Here is an 18,780-nt window from a genome sequence, read left to right on the forward strand (position 1 = left end):
TGTGATGGTTAAATCCAGATATAAATGCACCTCTTACCTGCTTCTCATCATACTCTTCCTAATTTATTTCTTTTCCTGTAGCAGAAAAGAATGGCCTGTGAAGTCACAAATTTCCAGCTCTCAGCCCCTGTTTTCTGGTTTTCTTTCTAAAGAAGCAGGGTGAAGGAAAGGGGCTCTGGGATGTCCAGGAGAAAAAGCATCCTCTTAACCAGAGCAGTGATGATGTGGCTCAACAAGAAGCTGGAACCAGGATGTCCTGGGCCAAACAAGGGGACTGGCAGGCTGCACATCACCATGTCCTGCCCACTCTTCCCAAGCAGCAAGTGACAGGACAAGAGGAAATGGTCTCAGTTTGCACCAGGGAGGTTTAGATTTGAAACCAGGAAAAATTTCCTCACTGAAAGGTTTTTCAAGCACTGGAGGAGGCTATTCAGGGACATGGTTGAGTCACCATTCCTGGAGGTATTTAAAGATGTGTGGATGTGGCACTTGGGGACATGGGTTAGTGGTGCCTTGGCAGTACGTAGTAGTTGCACTAATGGATCTGAAAGGTCTTTTCTAACCTAAATTATTCTGTAATTCTAGGAAGCTGAGAGCATCTCTTCTGTCAGCTGCTGGCTATGACTGGTGGTCTTAAAAAGTTTGTATTTTCCCTTTTATCTTGCCAAAGGACACATAAGTGCTGCTGGGCACGTCCCAAGTGTGGGACACTGAAGGATGAAGTGGATTAGCACTCATCTGCTATTGAAGACCACAGCAAACAAGAAGGGATGGAGTGGGAGGATTGAGCTGAGTTGCCCCGTGGTGATTTCCATGGGTTAAACGGGCAGGTCGTTGGGAATTACATCCTCCAGATGTAACAGCTCAATAAGATCAATGTTTACAAAACCCCTCACACAATTGGTTCCAAATCTTGATTAAACCTCGAGGCTGGTTGTCCCCAGCCTGCTCAGTAACACACACTTGTTGCAGTACCTTTTGATGTTTCTCACTCCGAGCAACAAGAAGCTGCTGCTCTGGGAGGGGAAAATCCTCTGTCACAGTGTGTAATTGGCTTGGTGTATTTGCACAGAGGTCACCAAGGGCTGGGATTGCTGCTCAGCTGCTCTGGGCAAATATAAATCATTGCTGCAATTTTATCTCTGAATTTTTCTCTCTGGGGAAATTGCTTCTTTTTTTTTTTTTTTATTTTATTTTTTTTTTTTCAACTGAGCTTTCTGTATAGAGCATGTGTGTAGGAAGTATATGGCATTTGTATAGGAAGCATTTATTAATGCAAAAGGATTTTAAAGTGTTCAGCCCACAGTGACCAGAGCCGAAGGCAGTGTGTGAAGGGTTTCCTCACTGGTGTTAATTGAGCAAAGCAAGTAGGCGTATTAATTAAAAGGCCTTTTGTGAGCTCTTGAGAGCTGACTGGTGCTTGTCTAATGCAGGACCTGCCCCTTGGGGTTGTACCAGCGCTTTTTCCTGGCAGCAAGCTTGGCTGCTTTTGTAACCAGGAGGTGTTGTTTCTAGAATAAAAGCTAAAATTGGAAATTCTTGGAAGGTAGGAGTGTGTGTACATGTTTGAAGGCCAGCAGGAGAGAGAAAGAAGCGGCTGGTGAGAAATACCAAGACTTTGATTCAGCAGGGTTCTCCCTGTTCTCTCAAATCTGACACACAGAAATGCTTAACTGGATTGTGGCCAGAGTGTTCCTCCCACAGCAGGTGCGGGATCTTAAAGAAGACTGGACACTTAAACAAGTGATTCTCATTTTCCATTGAAGGTTTTGATATGTTATTTATTATTCTTGCAGGTGTCCTGCAAACAATTACAATCTCCTGCTTTTGTGCCATTGCTAATCTGGAAATATTAAAACCTTCTAGGAATTTTAAAGATTTATAACCAACTTTCTTTTGAAAAGGAGTTCCCCATGCTCAGCAGTGATGTTTTGAGGAATCAACTGTTCTTTTTGTACCTGTTCCTACAGCCCAGCTCAGAGGCTGCAGGATGTGCCTGGATATCAGAGCTCTTGGTGCTGATGGTGGCCATGTCCTTAACCACGACACTGAAATAGGATTTTTTCCCAGTACTTATCAATTGTCTTGCTTTTTCTTCCAGATTAGAAGAAGGTCTTGTGTGCCTCAGGAGAGCAGAACTTGGTAAGCAGCTGGTAAGAGCATCTCTTCAGGAGTGGGTCATCTGAACATGGGGCTCAGGCAGATGCAAATAAAATTTTGCCCTTGAGAAACTTTTTTTTTCCCATGACTTTCATTTTGTAGGAGTTTCACTCTCTTTTGGACCTAGTTGCCAAAAGGGAGAGCTGGTTTATGGAAGGTTTTGCTGGTGAGGCTGGGGAGGGAGTGCTTTATCTTCGCTCATATGGAAAGCAACCTTATCCAAGAGTTGTCTCAGAGCTTTGCCCATATTTTCATGTTCTCCCTGTGTTCTCACTGTGCTGATCCTTTGCTGGTTCCATGTCTCTGATCTCTAGAGCAAGCCATGCACAGGAATAAAATAAACATGGAGAATGGCAGTGCTTTGAAACTTGTGTGCTTAAGGATGCCAGGCAGAATTTGAACCATGGAATAATCTGGGTTGGAAGCAACTTTTGAAGGTTATAAAATCCAACTCCCCTTCAATGAGCAGGGACATCTCCAACTTAATCTGGTTGCTCACAGCCCCATCTCACCTGACCTTGAATCTTTCCAGGGATGGGGCACCTGTCACCTCTGTGGGCATCATTTGGTCTTACCAAAATCTTTTTTCTCGCCTGACCCCGCTACCCTCTTTCAGTTTGAAACCATTACCCTGACACTACAGGCCCAACTAAAAAATCCATCCCAAATTTCCTGAAATCAGTGAGAACTTTATTGTTCTGTAGGTCTTGAGGTTTAACTTCATGTTCTTCATCCTGGAAACTCCTGCCAGGGTGGCAAAGCCTTGTTGGTCTCCCTGGGCAGTGTGAAAGACAAGCAGGGGCGTGCTGTTCCCATGCCACACTGGGGGATGTTCATGTGTCCACTGGATGCTCAGTGGTTCCTTCTCAGGGAATTGCTTTTTGCTCCAGCAGTAGATCCAGCCATGGCAGATCCATTTGTGGGCAGCACAGCCACAGCCAAGTTCCTCTGGCTTTTTTTGGGACTATTCTGCCCCTCTCACCAGGTTTACCTCCACTTGGAGGCGTAGGGAGATTTATAGGACTCCTCCTTGGTGACCCTGGAGACAGAAACTTATTAATCCCCTGTAAGGCTGGTGTTTAGGGAGGGAGCAGTGCTTTGTGTAATTATCCTGTCATCTTTGGCAGCACCGGTGCTGAATCAGTGTGATGGGTGTCCCCTTTGATACAGGTGATGTTTCCCTAAATACCAGTGCTCAGTGCCCCTGAGCCTCCTCACAGCAGTACTGAGAAAAGAGCTTTAGTGGTGTTACTGCTGCCCTGATTAGTCCCCCAGCACCATGTCTGGCTGGAGAGAGAGAGAACATAAATTGTCCTCCCACAAGGGTCTGGACTGAAAACCAGAGGATCTGGCTTTGAGTACGAGCTAGTCATGCCTTAAAACAAATTTTGCTGAGGATGTCTTTTCTCAGTTTTATGGCTTTCCCTTCCCATCTCTTACTTCCATGTGCAATTTCTTCTGTGTGGCAGAAAGGAGCAGGTACATGGGAATGTGGCCCCTGGGAGCAACCTGGACCAATGGGTTAGAAAGCTGTAGTCAGCCAGGTGGTGGGGCAGATTGTTTCAGCAGTGAGGGGGAAAATAACTGTTGTGCCATCCCTGTGTGGGTGACCAGTCTTGCCCTTGCTGGATCTGGAGTCACGAGCCTGGGGCAGGGCATTGGTGGTGGTGAATTGTAAAGAACACCAGGTGTGATGAATGTGGAAGTCCTGTGGTGCTTTGAGAGCTGCCAAAGCTGGCTGCTGGCTTGGCTTTGTCAGCCAAGCTGGGGTCAGGATCTCTCTCCCCAGCTGTTATGATGGTGCTTGGCTGTGTTGACAACATTTTAGCCCCCGTCAATTTGTTGACCAGTCCAGTCCTGTCACTGTCCCTGTGTTGTCTTTGTGCTCTTGCACACTCATTGGTTGCCCTCTCCCCACCCCATGTGTACCAGGGGTCTGTTGCTCTCCCTGTCTATCTGCTGCATGATGAGAAAAGTGGATGGAAACCCTTCGGGAAGAGTCACATACTCCAGGTTGGGTGTGGAATGCCCTTGAAAATCTCACTGCTTGGTAGCCACATGTGGTGCTTTGGGAGCAAAGCTATAGAAGGACATCATTGCAGCAGAGAGTCTAATGCTCAGATTTGTTCTTGCTCAGATTTGTTCTTTTTCACCTCCTGATACCCTGGAAGTCCAGGCAGTGGAGTTGTTTTTACCTTTTCATGTTCTGTGCTGACTGAACACCAGTGAAGGCACTTTTGCTGGAAGGGCTGCACAGGGCACAAGTACAAGGTGCTCCCTGGCCGCAGCCCTTCATCCACATGACCAAGTGTTTGCCGGAGGCTGCTGAGGTCTGGAGAGGTCTCTCCTTGCTAAGTAGACCAGCAGGGTCCCCCTGGGGACTTGGTTCAACTGGCCTGACCTGTGCCTCAGCCATTCAGGTGATGCAAGTAAGAGGTTGGCTGGGGCTAAGCTTCTGCCTGGATTTGTGTCCAGCATCAGCTTCACTGCCCAAACTTTTTGTGTGTTACTGAGTGGTTTTCTGTCTTTGTCTCGTCATTGGTGCTTTCTGTTATAGGCACTGTAATTGGAAAAATTGTGTTTTTATCAGTCACCAATGTACATCAGTGTGCACACAACAATTCATAAAATAAACCTTTATCGGTTAAAACAAATAGAGATGTAGCATTCATGTGTTGATGTCCTCATTATGCCCAGGTCCTTGCTAGATCTCATTGCATTTTCTCCTTGTCCCCATCTTTCTGGTCTTTTCAAGTGCCAGTGGTGAACCTCACAAATGCTGCTGCTTTTCATGAGCTGTTCTCTCATGTGCTGATTTTGTCTTTAGGGGTGTGAAGGACCTGGGCACTTTCTTTGTCCAACGGCAGATACAAGGAGTCAAAGTTGGTGATGGGACAAGAGGAAATGGCTTCAAGTAGTTCCAGGGAAGGTTTAGATTTGATATTGGGAATCATTTCTTCACCAAAAGAGCAATTAGGCATTGGAACAGGCTGCCCAAGGAAGTGGGAGAGGGATTTAACAGGTGTGCAGATGTGGCACTTGGGGACACAGCATAGTGGTGGCCTTTGCAATCAATGCTTGGTTAAAGCTGTGACTTGATGATATTAAAGGTCTTTTACGACCTAAACAATTCCATGATTCTTTGTGGACTCCTGGAGCACTTGGCCTGCCATTGCTCCCCTCTCAGCGAGCTGCTCCGAGTCCTCACCACACACTGGTGATCCCTGGTTGTGACACTGCTCTGTGGGATTTCCTCTGTGGAAAGGAAAAAAAGCCATTATGCAACACCCTTGTGTGTCTGTCCCAGCATGTGATGTGAGCACTGTGGTGACCCATAAACCCTTCTCCCTGGGTGGTGGGTTAATCTGATAACTACCCATGCCTGCCTTCATCAGGATGTCCTGGCATTCAGTGCATCCCCCTCAGAGCAATGGGCAGTGTCATCAGGCTGCTGGCACATTTTGTGTTTTCTCAAACCAGTTTCTTGGCCAACATTCCAGCGCTGGGGTGGTTTCTGGCCGGATTTCCTCCATGTGGTGGTCCCTGCTCAGTGAGCAGAGCTGGCTGCGCCTCCACAAAGCCTGCGGCTCCCATCTTGCTGCTTTTCCCCTGCATCTCAATCCTTGCATTCCTGCAAGAGAACAAGATAATCTCTGTGCTGGTTTTGTAGCAAACTCTCCTCAAAGTGACAGCCGTGGGCAAGGCCGTGTGGATGTGGTGTGCTGGGATTGCTGATTTCCTGGGCTGCCGTCCTTATCTCCTTAGCACTCAGAGTTGCTGCTCTGAGCTCCCTCAGTTGTCTTCCTTGAGAAACGCTGCCTCCAAGTAACCAGGGATCTGCACAAATTCCCTGGTCTTCCCTGAAGAAGTAGGAAGGTGTTCTCCCACTTGAGTGGTGTGCTTTGTTTTTGGCAGAGCTGAGCATGCAAATAGAGGGAAGGTTTCCATTGTTGGATGCGAACGCTGCTGTCTGGCTGTGGGAGGTGTCTGCCGTGCACCACATGGGAAGAGGGTTTCTTGTGATTTGGGAGTGCTCCTCAGATGGGGAAAACCTGGGTGTTAAGGAAGGATTTCTAATCAGAAGGCTGGAGCACCTCTCCAGGGAGGACAGGATGAAGGAGTTGGGGCTGTTCTGCCTGGAGAAGGCTCCAGGGAGACCTTTGAGCCCCTTCCAGTGCCTACAAATGCTAAAAGAGACCTGGGGAGGGACTTTGAACAAGGGATGGAGTGACAGAACAGGAGGGAACGGCTTCAAACTGACAGAAGAGAGATTTAGATTAGAGATTAGGAAGATGTGACGAAGGTGAGGCCCTGGCACAGGTTTCCCAGAGAAGCTGTGGAAGTGTCCATGGCTGGGCTGGACAGGGCTTGGAGCAACCTGGGATAGCGGAAGGTGTCCCTGCCCATGGTAGAGGGTTAGAATAATGTCTTCTTTAAGGTCCCTTCTAACCCAGACCCTTCTATGATTCTATGTTTTTTTCTGTGAGATGTGGGGAAATACAGATAAGTGAAATTACAGGTGTTGCAGTAGCTATTACTAAGGACAGATCCTGGATGTTTGTAATCTTCAAAAAATGAGATTAATTTCCACTGCATATTAAGGGATTGATGGAAGCTTTCCTGTGCTGGGAACCAAGCACCAGCACCTGAAAACACATGGATCTGGATATTAATGTCTTTCCCACATCTCACACTATGGGAGCATCTCAAGTCACCTCTTTTCCAGCCTAAAAATGTTCTCTTTTTCTTCTAAAGTGTGGTGGGGGAAAGATGAAACTGTTCTTGCCCTCCCTTTATCAAATGGCAGCCAACTTATGGTTGGGATTCTGTGATAGGGTTGAGGATTTGACCTAATTTATTTATGCATGCAATTTTTGAAAGAGAGGGGTTAATTTTTCTCTTTTGACCTGGAATTTACAGAAACTCAGGTCCCAAAATCAAGAGCAGGTGCCTCCTTGTCTTAAGGCAGAGGCAGCCATGAGGCCATCTTCATTTCTGCAGCGAGTGAATCTGCCCTGTGTCAGGCCAGACGTTTTGGCTGCAGCCTTCATTTTGCAGGGCACATCAGTATATTTTGAATTATCTACATCCCCGTGCCTTGCAGCTTTCTGTTTGCTCCTATTTGCCGCATTTGTATTTTTTTTGGTGTCTTTTAAAAACATCTCTTCCCCACACAGGCAGGTTCCTGTGCTGGTTTGGGATGACAGCCTAGAGCTGGTGTTGTGCAAGGTACCAGCAAAAGGGGTAAATCCAGATGTCCCTTTATTTTCCTGAGCGGAGAGGAAGAAGCTGATGTGAGTTCCTTCTGCCTTTAGAGATCCAAAAGGCTGAATGTATTTATATTTCAGCTGAATGAAATGGCAACCCTCCAGCTTGCTTGCTGCAAAATTGAGGTTATTTTATGGAGCCATGATTGGGATCTTTCCTCTTTTTTTTGGTCCTCTCACAGTATGTAAAGATGGAGATACCATCTAAGGGGTGGTGTTCGAGCGGGTGCTCTGGGAGTCACAGAATCCATAAAATGCTTTGGCTTGGAAGGGACATTAAAGATCATCTTGTTCCAACAACAAAATGCTCTTCCAAACCTACACACAGTTCAACATTGTGATCAGCATCCCTTGGAGATGGATCACAATGTTGAACTGTGTGTAGGTTTGGAAGAGGATTGTGTTGGCAGCTACAGAGCAGAGGGAAGGCAAACAAGCAGTGATTGCACAGGAACAGTCTCCAGAGCCCAAAAAATACCCAGCATCAAACACTAGGAGGAGGAAACCCTGTGGCACTATCCAAATCTGTTGAACGAATTCCAAGGGAAAGGACATCACTCTTTTCTAAAATGACTGTTTTTCTATAAAATTTGAAATGCGGATGAAACTTTGAAATTCTCTGTGACTTTCCAACTCAACTCTGCTTCCCACTCTCATTTTCCAGATAGCTACAACCTATAGCAGGGCAGGAGAGTTCATAAAGTCAAGGAGGGTCGGGGTAAGGAAGGGGAGAGGCCATGGCACAGTGCCTGTCACTTAGAGAGAGCATTTTAGCATTTCAAGATGTTTTGAATCAATGTTTATGGTTTTAAAGTTGTTCCTGCAGGTTGTTTTATGCCATCAATCCCTGTCTCCTCAGCAATGCAATTGCCTGAGATGATCTGCTCTGGCTCAAGCTGGCCAGCCAGGAAGGATCTTGTCCTGGGAACTTTTGAGTTAGGACTGTATTTTAAGGTAGAAAAAAGTGTTCTTTGTCTGTTTTGAGAGGGCAGCTGGGAAGCAGATAAAGAAATCTATCAATTTTGGTTTATAAACAGAATATAAAAATAAATAAATGCAGAAATAAATAAGGAAAACCTGCAAGAAGAGAATTGAAAAAGTTCAACCTCAGTGCTGGTGTGTGTGAATATTATTCCAAAGGATCAGAGCACCTTTGTCAAATGCAAAATATTGTCTGTGCCTGCTGGCATTGCTCATTCCCAATAAGGTGCAGTTGTTCAGTAAATGGTCACAATTTGGGGGGATAAAATATCTAGAAGTGATTAAAAAGCAATTTAAAATATCTGTGCTTTCCCATTAAGCTGTTGCCGGGGGCATTGAACAGTCTGTTTCCTCCCCTGCACTTAGAACCAGCCTTTTGTCCCACTGGAGGCATTTTTATAATAAAAATACATAAAATTACGTCATGTATCGACCAAAGCTCAGTTAACTTAAGAACGTGCAGGACCTCTATATTATAAACAAAAACCTGTGGCTGTGGACATTGATTTTTGTAGGAGTGAGTAAATTTGGCATATCATTGTATTTTTAAATAGCTCCATATCCTGCCAGTGCCAGTTAAGATGTTATTTCCATTCTTTCTCTGACCCTTAAACTGGACAAGAAAAACCCTGTGTTTTTTTCCCTTTCCCTCTTCCTTTGCCTTCCTCTTCCTGTTCTTCTATTTTCTTTTCCCTCAATGTCCACAGAGCTGCCTTTTTTCCCTTTTTTTCCTTCCTTTCTGCCCTTCCATTTTTCTTTTTTCCCCTTCCTTCCTTTTGCTTGCCCTTCTGTGTCTGCAGTGAAAGCAGGCTAAACAAAGAAGCTCAGTGCTGGAAAACTCTACAAGACACAAATCACATAACAGAAAGAGCTATTAAAGATCACCAAGTCAAATGATCAGGGACCTTCTCAACCACATCACATTGCTCAGAGCCCCATCCAACCTGGCCTGGAATGTTTCCAGGGATGGGGTATCCATCAACCCTCTGGGAAGCCTTTTCTGGTGTTTACCACCAACACTGTAAAAAATTTCATCCTTATTATCTAATCTTAACCAACCTTCTTTTAGCTTAAAACCACTCCCCCTTGTCCTATCGCAACAAGCCCTGCTGAAAAGTTTTCCCCACCTTTCTTGTCACTGTGGTGGGGGATTTTTAGAAGAAAATGGTTCTTAGAGTGTTCAGGCCAGTTTAGATGGAGCTCTAGCAACGTGGCCTATTGGAAGGTGTCCTTGCCCATGGCAGAGGGTTGGAATTGGATGGTCTTGAAGGTCCCTTCCAACCCAAACCATTCCATGATTTGAAGTGCTGTTCCTTGGCTGAGGTGAAGTTTTCCCTGACCTGGCCTGCAGATGCTGTTGGCCTTGACTGAACTGTTTTTTTCTCTCACAACCACTCTCACAAATGTCATTTCTGATAAGCAGCTCAAATTATCTTTTAAGAACTATATTTATAGTAACTTACGTAGTCTCTGCTGCTGCTATAGTGTAGCCATAAGTCAAAGCAAACCTTTACTGTCTAATTTAGCTGGTACTTAAATATGGTGAGAGATTAATATGGGTGGGGGGAGGACATTCTACAGGCTGATGGGATATTTGCAATATACTCTAAAAATTTGGGTTTGTAATTATTTATTAGAGAACAAGGGGAGGAAAAAAGCTGGGTAGCAGAGAAAATTGACTCATGGTATTGAAGCGATAAACAATTTTCTCCTTAAAAAACCCAAAAGACTGTGTTTTGCAATAGCTTTTGAAAGCTAATATTTACAGGACTGGAAGTTGATAGACTTTCTGTTATGTCCTAACTGATTTTGATGGGGAAGAGCTTTCTGAGTCTGTCACACCCAGTTAAATCAGCTTTGGCAGTGCTCTGACAGGGTTTGTGAGGATCTGACGTTATCCAGGGAGAAGTGCACTGGCACAGACCCGTGCTGTGAACCCACCCATAATTTTTCCATGATTTCTGCAGTAGCATCTCCCTCTAATGAAGGCAAAACAAACAAAACCCCAACTTTTGAAAAGTCATGGCCTGGTTAAAGCTAACCTTGACTTTTCTGTCTTTTATGATTAAGTTCTCCTGTGGCTTTTTTTGTCCTGTTCCTGCCTGCAGATGTTCTGAAGAAATCTTGAGCTTTGGTATAAAATACAACTCTGTGTTTTAAAAACTCTACCCCTTTTTACTTAAAGTAATTGCAACTTTGTTTTAATGCATTCAATATCTATATATCCCTCAGACCTTCAGATAGCATAATAGTGCTACTGGTGGCAATTAATCTTGTTTCTGAGCACTGAGAGGTGTAACTACACAGCTGCTTTGTTTGTACATGTGGTTGTAGGAGCTTTCAGTCCCATGGCTCAAATGGAAAATTTGGAGGGTTTGACCTCTATGGATGGAAAACAAGGAGCATGTGAGTCAGAAAAAGAAATTTGCAAGGTTTACTGAGTATCCACTCCTGTTTTTTAATTGGCAAGAGTTTGGCACTGCTTGGAATTGCTGTTAGGGAATTTTTAAAGTTGGCGAAGTCTCAATTTCCTGCATGTCCTCAGCCAGCATCTTGGATATCTTGTAGTGGGGTTATGATGAAGACAGAGCTATTTCAGGTTATGCTGTTGTGGCTGCATCTCCAGGTCCAGATCTTCATACCTTTCTTCTTGGTTTAGCCCAGCTCATGGGAAATAATTGGGCTCTTAATCACAGAATGGTTTGGATTGGAAAGGGCTTTAGAGATCATCTTGTTCTGCCTGATTGTCTGTGGCAAAGTGTTATTTTATGAACTTCTTTGCCTTTGGCTCGTGGCATTTAACTTTGCTCAGCCTCCGCCATGTGTTGGCTCCATGTCAGAAGTTTTTCATCTCCTCCACTGAGGAAGAACGGGATGAGTGAAATGGTTGGAGGTGCTGAGGGAGATGCTCCGAGCTGGACATGCAGTTGGATACCCAGGAATCTGCTCAGTGCCTGCTGGAGCCAGGACGGACTGCCCAGCCCTAATTCTTTCCTTCAGACACAGGCACAGTGCACAGTGGTGTCTTGTTGGCTCAATTTCCTCCTGCATCTCACAACTTGGCCACTTCTGCCTTGCAGCTGGACACAACATAAATTTTTACAGGGGAAGAAAGAACTCAACTCCTGTGGGAGGTCTGAGGCTGTGGATTTTTCTCTTTCTGAACAAATTCCTGGTTTGCAATCCTCTAACCACTGTCCAGTTTTCCCTGTGGGCTCAGCAGAGATGTCTGGACCAGAGCCTTGTTTTTCTTGGCTCTTCCCTCAAAGTAATTGAGGAAGTAATATGAGTCTCTAGGGTGTCTGGGAAAGAGAAGCTGGAAGCTGCTGTCCTGACTTTCAGTGCTGGTTTTTCAGGACTGGTGCGTGTGTGCAAGAATGCTTCAGTACATCTGTAGGCATGTGGTGGGATTCTTGGGATGTCCTGTGCAGGGCCAGGAGATGGATTTGGATGATCCTTGTGGGTCCCTTCCAGTTCAGGAGATTCTGTTGTTCTGTGATTCTACTGCTGTGGCTGTTTCCTGTGTGGTCCAACCTCCTCACCTGGGCATGAAGGTGGGGTGCCCATCCTTATTTTCCACTACCTCCCATTGGTTTAATCTGGAATTTGCTCTTCCCCTTGAGCTGGGATGTGGGGGTTTGCTGACCCATTACATGTGGGAGTGCCTGCAGCAGGATTGTTTCAGGATATCAGGTGATGGTTCACAGGTGGGCATTTCTCTGGCTACTAATAGGATGATCTTTGGTGTTCATCCTGCTGGAGCCCTGTTTGAGACCTTTCTGAAGGACTTTGGGCCGTTGGTCAAGCCAAGGGTGTAGCCTTGCTGCTATAGTTGTGCCACACAGCTCTACTGACAGTCATTGTCGCAGCACCTTTTGAAATATTCCCATTTAGTGGCAATACAAGGCATGGCTGGGCTCTGAAATGCCATGGAGAACCTAAGGAGAGGAAATGGAGTGGCAGCAGAGCTTAACACTTTTTGGCTTTTGTTCATGTTGAGCTATCTGGGTTTTGTGTGTTGACTGATCTGCATGCTTGGGCCGCTGACATTCATCTCTCTTGACTGTCAAATTCAGTGTAGTGGAAATGTTAATCTGACTGCAGTCACAATGTAAAGAAGGATCTTCAGGTAAAAACACACATAGAAGCCTCCTTAGGAATCTGTTTAGGTCTGAAGAACAAATCTGTACACGATGCTGGTCATGTTTTCTCATGTTGTGCTGTGAAGTCCCATCCCACCAGCCTGTGGAAGCTGCTTTGTGTTTTCCCTCCTGCACAAGACAACTTCAGGGATCCTCCTCTTCCTTGTTCATGGAACAAGGCTCCCACTGGGATCAAGGGGGTTTTGATGGTTCATATCCTACCACATCTCCAGTCTGGGATAACCAACATCCCAATATTCAAACATGCCAAAGGCCATAAACCTCTCTGAGAAAGCCCTCAAAACTTTGGAACATGGAGATGTCCTTTATTGTCCTTTATTTCTAGGTCATAGCTGTGTAGGATCCATGCCATAATCACAATTCTTTGAAGTTTTAAGCAGTGTCTCATTTTTTCTGATCTCCTCTCTGTGCTGTCACATCTGCCTGTCAGGCTGTCTCCTGCTGAATTTGGGTTCCATGTTGATACAAGATTTTCTGTTCTCCTTTCAAAACACCTCATCTCCTTCTCCCTTTGTCATTTGCATAATATTAAAGCTGTTTCTCTTTTTGGTGGCTTTCCTGGGAGCTTGGACTCTCCTTTGTTGTTCTCTTAAGTCCGATTCACTCTGGGTAAGGCAGACCTGGAGGCAAAGTTGCTGTTGCTTTCTGAATTTTTGTCCTTTTTATCCAGGATATGTTTGTAAATGGTGGCATTCTGCTGGCTCTGTGCTGTATGGAGAGCACCAGAGCTGTCCTGCCTGTGGGGTTGTCCATGAAAATTTAGCTAGACCTGTGCTAGCATCATTTACATGCTCAAAAGAGCTTGGGGGTCACTGGGTGGTCCATAGGGCAGGACTTTGCCTGGAGAAAAGTCTCAGTGCAGCAGAGATTCCTATGGCAGTGGTGAGTGTGGAGGGCTCAGGAAGGACAAAACCCCAGCCAGAGTCTTGCAGGATGGTTTTTCTCTTGGTGGTTCTGGTGGGGTTTCAGGGAATGTTTTTGGTTATTTAAGTTATTTAAGTTATTCTGGTGAGTTCTGCCATAAGGAGGGGAACAGGGGCTTGACCTGAGATATCATCCAGGGTGGAACTTTTTTTTTTTGTCCTTGCATATTTTTTTACTGCTTTTTGGATGGATGGGCTGGAGGACAATGAGTCAATGGATACTGTGTGCTTGGAACACTACACTAAGTTTGGATGCCTAATCATGAAATTAAATTATCCCAGTCCAGGACCCATTTGTGCTGCTCTAGTTGAGTGATGCTCTGACTCCCAGCTCTGGTTCTTCTGTCCCAGAGAGGACACAGCCTATAAAGCCATCTCAGTTGGTCTAGATGGAGCCTGAGCATGTTGGAATAAAGCTTTCCCCCAAGGAAAGCATGCCAGGCTCATGGTGGCACATTTGATGTGTGTGTGGGACATCGAGCATCCGACCTCTGCTGCTCTTCTGCAGAAATATTTTGTTAGGATTTCTCCCCCTCCCATATTTGTTGAACAGCATGTGAAATTTGGCACATTTGACGGAATTATAAGATTTACCTTTGAAATGGAACTTTTGTGTGTGAGCAAATCTGTGTGAGGGTAGTTGGAAGGGAAGCTTATAATACCACCAAAGTCTTTAAAAACTACGAGCCTGAGCCTGCTGTCCTCTCTTCACCTCAATTTCTCAGGTGTGACAAGCTTGAAAGCCAGAAACCTCTCTCTGACTGCACACTAGACATGACACAGTGAGTATATTTTTGGAAAATGAAGAACAATTGGTGTGTTACTGAAAGAAAAAATACAACTGATGCTACTTCACTGAAGGAAATCCCACTGCTTCCCCCCCCCTTCCCCTTTTTTTTTCTTTTTTTTCCCCCTGGAAGCTACAGAATTTACTACACTGTTTATGTGCTGAAAGAAAATGGTGATAAATTAGTCCCTGCAGCCAATCCTACTTGTACCACAGAAATGGTTGTATTTATGGAAGTGGTCAAACATGCAGTAGTGTCCAGAGATGTATGGCAATGTTTACCCCAGACCACAGCACTGTGTGATTTATCACAGGGCACAGAGCAGGCCGTAATGTGTGCCCTAATTAGTGTAATGTACCTTGTAATAGCTGTGAAATAAATTCTGCACCAAAGCTTGTGGCCCAAAACCACAGGATCTGTTGCAGATTCCATGAAGATAAAAAGGGAAAAAAAAAAAAAATGACCTAATGCTGTGAAGGCCTTTGGGTGAAGGCTGAAGTACATCTGTACATAATCACAGAATCACAGAATGGTTTGGGTTTTGGAAGGGACTTTAAAGATCATACAGTTCCAACCCCCTGCCTTGGGCAGGATCACCTTCCACTGGACCAGGTTGCATCCAGCCTGACCTTGAGCACTCCCAGGTGGGATGGGCCTTGGAGCAATATGTAGGTGTCAAGTTTGTGGGTAAAATATGTGCTAACTTTGCATTGCTCATCCCTTTCCTCCCATGACACAGAGCTTTCCTCTGCTCCACAGGCTCATTCTTCCTCTGTCAACCCAAGCAGGACTGGGAAGTGTTTATTGATTAATTAATTAATCAGCCCCACATCTTTTCTTGCACCCTCTTTGTGTGGTTCTTTTTAGCACTTGGTAGTTTTAGAGAGAGAGGATGACTGATGATCATGTTTTGAAGCTCTGTGAGTGTCTTCCAGTTCTTTATCTCTCTTGCAGATGGTATTTAAGTGTGCTGCAAAACATAATTCTCATGTGGGAGTGGATCTCCACATGGACTTGGAGAATTTCTTCTGGTGTATTGCTGAATGATGCAACCAAAATCAGCTTTTTTTTTCCTTTTTTTTTTTTTTTTTCTTTTTCTTTTTTTCTCATGGAGCTCCTGGAGGACTGTCAAGTACTGATGTTACCAATTCATAGAGAGGGAAACTGGCTCCCCAAGGGCTTTTGCTGTGAAGTGCTGTCAAGAAGGACTAAGCAGAGACCTTTGAGCTTTGCTTCCCAGCTGAGGTGCCCTCCAAGGGCTTGGAAAAATGGAGTTTCTTAGTTGATGTAGGATGAAATTTCCTTCATTACTTGCTAGCCCTCTATCTAGTGTAAAGGCTTTTTTTCTTATTTTTATTTTTATAAAGAACCTTCATTATTCAGATCATTATTAGGACAGATTTTTATTTTGGGGGCTGGTGCTGTGGGGTTTTTTTTTTCCTGTTCTCTTTCTGTTTTCCTCTTATTTGGCTTTTTCTTTGTAGATCATGAGTATTTGATTGGGGGTGGAAGAGTCAAACCAGCACAAATTTATTTGGTCTGTCAAACTTCCTCTTTGTAATATTCTTCTCTGTGTAAAAGATGACACAAAATCAATCTCCTGGTTGGCGTCATCATTCCTCTTCTGGCAGCTTTTCTCAGTGATCATTATTTTTTGTTTGGCTGCATTTTATTCTTTAATGTGTTTTCAAATACATCATCAGATAACAATTGTCAAGATCCTCCTTCTATTTGAAGGTCTGAGGGCAGATGTGAGTTTGTGTGGCCTTTTTCTAACCTTCTGTGATCATGTCATGCAGTTTTGTTTTAGAAGGGATACCAGGGGAAGGAATTGAGTGCCAGTCAAGAATGAAGAATGAGGATATTACATTGTGGACTGGGAAGTGGTTTCCATCTTTTTTTTTCAAACAATACATTTGTGGAAGCTTCTTCCAAATTTTTTTTTTTTTTTTGTGCTCCTATTCACTCAGCTTTTCTCTCCCATCATGCTGCTCTTCTGTCACTTTTTCAGGCTCTCCGTCATCTTTGTGAGTGACTGTGAAAGCAGCTGCCTGGTTTTAAGTGAAGTGGACCAAAATATGGGTTTTTAAAACTACCCTTCCAGTGGTGAAGTTATTTTTCTTCCTGAACACTTGAATTCAGTACAAGTTCTTTCATACTATAATTATTTTGTTTTGATAGACTTCTTTTAGAGCCTTTATGTATGTAGAATTCTGGATTCAGGGGAAAAAAAAAATAAAATAAAAACATATGGACATAGTTGTGTTTCTAATCTGAATTGAATGAACTTTTAATGTTTTTTACAGTTAAAACTTCGCAGGGCTTTCTCTTTCCTCCCGCCCACATAATAAAGATGATACATGAGTTCCATGATCTGAGGAGCTGGTCTGTAAAGACCAGGGAAAGTTATTTTTGTTGAGAGAGTATTGAGTAGTCAACTGATGGCAAAGAGTGATGACCAAGAGGACACAGAGCCAGAGGGAGCTCCAACAGTGATTTATCCTCCAGCTGATTTACTGGAAGATCATTCTTTGCCCAAAAGTCCACACTGGTGAAAATTTTAATCCAAATTTAGTGAAGGATGTAAATATAAATCTGAATGTAATTCTCTTTGAGTTTGTCTTATCTTGGGGGAGAATGTCAGGGAGTTCCTTCCTGCCCCATGAAGTGGATCTGCACAGATTTACCCTGTGCTCAGTATGAAATTGCAGGTCTCTGGAAATCTGATGGTAACTGTGAAATTACCCTTCTTGCAGTTCTGCCATTAAGCTGTTGAAGAGATTTATTTCTTGAACAGCTGTTCTCAGATTGGAATTTTCATTTCTCTAAGTAGGATTGGAAGCTGGGCAGAAAATTTGGCTGTTGGGTTGATGAGGCAGCAGTCAGAAAATTATGAACAAAAAAAAAAGATGTTTTCTTTATATGTCTTCTGATGATGTGTGGCAACTTCTTCCTCTTGCTCTGAGAGTTTTGCTGTCAAATTATATTTAATGCTGTCTTCAGTTGTGTCCCATTGATCTTTTTTGTGAATGCTGGTTGCATTTGAATTTGTGTGTCTAAACAGTTTCTTATGAGGGTGTGTTGGGTTTTTGTTCTGTTTTTCCAGAACATGAAAGGGTGACTGCTATTTCTCTTGCTATAAAGGGGATCTGCTGTTTCTCTAAAAAGACAAGCTAAAATCTTGTAAGTTACCATTTCTTAAAGATGTCTCAGCTCCTGAGGAGACAAACTGCGTTCCTAAAGGTGTTACAACTCACTTCAAGATTTTATTAAGATGCCTCCCTTCTCCAGCAGTGATTAATTGCTGCTCCTGTAACCCAGTGGATGGAATGGCCTGGTATAAATCCAGACATGTGGAGACCTTTGCTTATCTTTAATCATCTGCTGTCCAGTGCCACAGTGGAATAAATTATTATTGTTATCATAAAAGCTGCAATTTATCTTCAATCAGGCCTCATGGCTAAATTTTTAATTTTGTCTTCCTTGAAGCTTAGTAGGTTTTTAATTTTTTGTTTTTTAACGTCTACCAATAGAAATTAAATTAGAGCATTTTAATGTCTACCAATATAAATGAAATTAAGAGTTATTTGCAGAGGTAGCCACACAGTTACTGCTCATCACAATCTGATTGCAATGATTTCTCTTCAAACTGACCCAGAGCAGAATAACTCGGGTTATGTTTCCTTCTGCTCTTGAATATTTGATTCCCAGGCACACAGTCCTCCTTTCCCTTCCCCATATCACTTCACTTGATGCATTGGCAAGAGCTGGGTAGAACAAACAGGTATTTTGTCCTCATGAGATATTTGGCAGGTCTTTATTTGCTTTCTCAGTGCTGTTCTCCTGATGTGAGCCGAGGATCAGAAGCTGGGTTTATTTTAGGCAACTTATAAGACAAAATATAAGCTGCTTCAGTTCCTTTTCTTCCTCTGTGTAGGCACAGGCTACACTGTGGGAGCCACTGGAATTATATCTCTTAACAATACAGCCTTTCATCTTTCCCAGACTGCAGTATATATATAATCCGACTGGTTGGTTTATTACATTTTTATTGCTGTCAAATTTTTCCAAAGATTAGACTGGGAGGAAAAATGCCTTCAGAGCGAGATCTGTGGAGGTGTGAAATGGCCTGTGAGGAGGGGCACTGGGAGCACCTCGGCTTGAGTTATTGCAAAGCAGGCAGTCCTGAGGATGGGAGAATACCCCCTGGAGGTGTTGATGCCTGGGTGACCTGGCTGGGATGGATTAGCCCATGCTGGGGGTCACCTTTCCAGATGTAAATTTGTCACCTTTCCAGATGCAGGTGCTCGCAGGGTGGGTGCATCCTGCTGGGAGCAGAATTGGCTGTTCCCGCTGAGTCTGTGGGATTTAAAACATCTGTGACATGCATTTCCAATGAAACAGCCAAAGTTGCTGTGTGCTACTGGACTGCAGACTGTGTTTCTTCACATGGCTTCTGGATGGTTAATTCCAGATATTCTCTCACTTCTTTAAAGGC

The 18,780-nt window shown here is 44.1% G+C and overlaps 1 protein-coding gene across 15 annotated transcripts in view; it reads left to right on the top strand.

Annotated features, from left to right (window-relative positions):
• The window catches only part of TSNARE1 (t-SNARE domain containing 1), a 455,536-nt gene that overhangs the window by 41,525 nt on the left and 395,231 nt on the right, over positions 1-18,780 (top strand). For 8 of the 15 annotated variants that reach the window (XM_014254330.2, XM_088056773.1, XM_088056822.1 and 5 more), the window contains exon 3: positions 2,102-2,142. The exons of 3 other annotated variants lie outside the window; for them this stretch is intronic. The gene's annotated coding sequence lies outside the window, so the exon portion shown is untranslated. Of the gene's footprint in view, positions 1-2,101; positions 2,154-14,219; positions 14,277-18,780 lie in introns of all 15 variants that reach the window. 4 more of the 15 variants (XM_088056781.1, XM_088056805.1, XM_088056777.1 and 1 more) reach the window with 2 other exon arrangements.

The sequence above is a fragment of the Pseudopodoces humilis genome, chromosome 1 (genome assembly GCF_049639895.1).
Source record: "Pseudopodoces humilis isolate 2021_Gansu_Grassland_sample_001 chromosome 1, ASM4963989v1, whole genome shotgun sequence".
In the NCBI taxonomy this organism is placed as follows: domain Eukaryota; kingdom Metazoa; phylum Chordata; class Aves; order Passeriformes; family Paridae; genus Pseudopodoces; species Pseudopodoces humilis.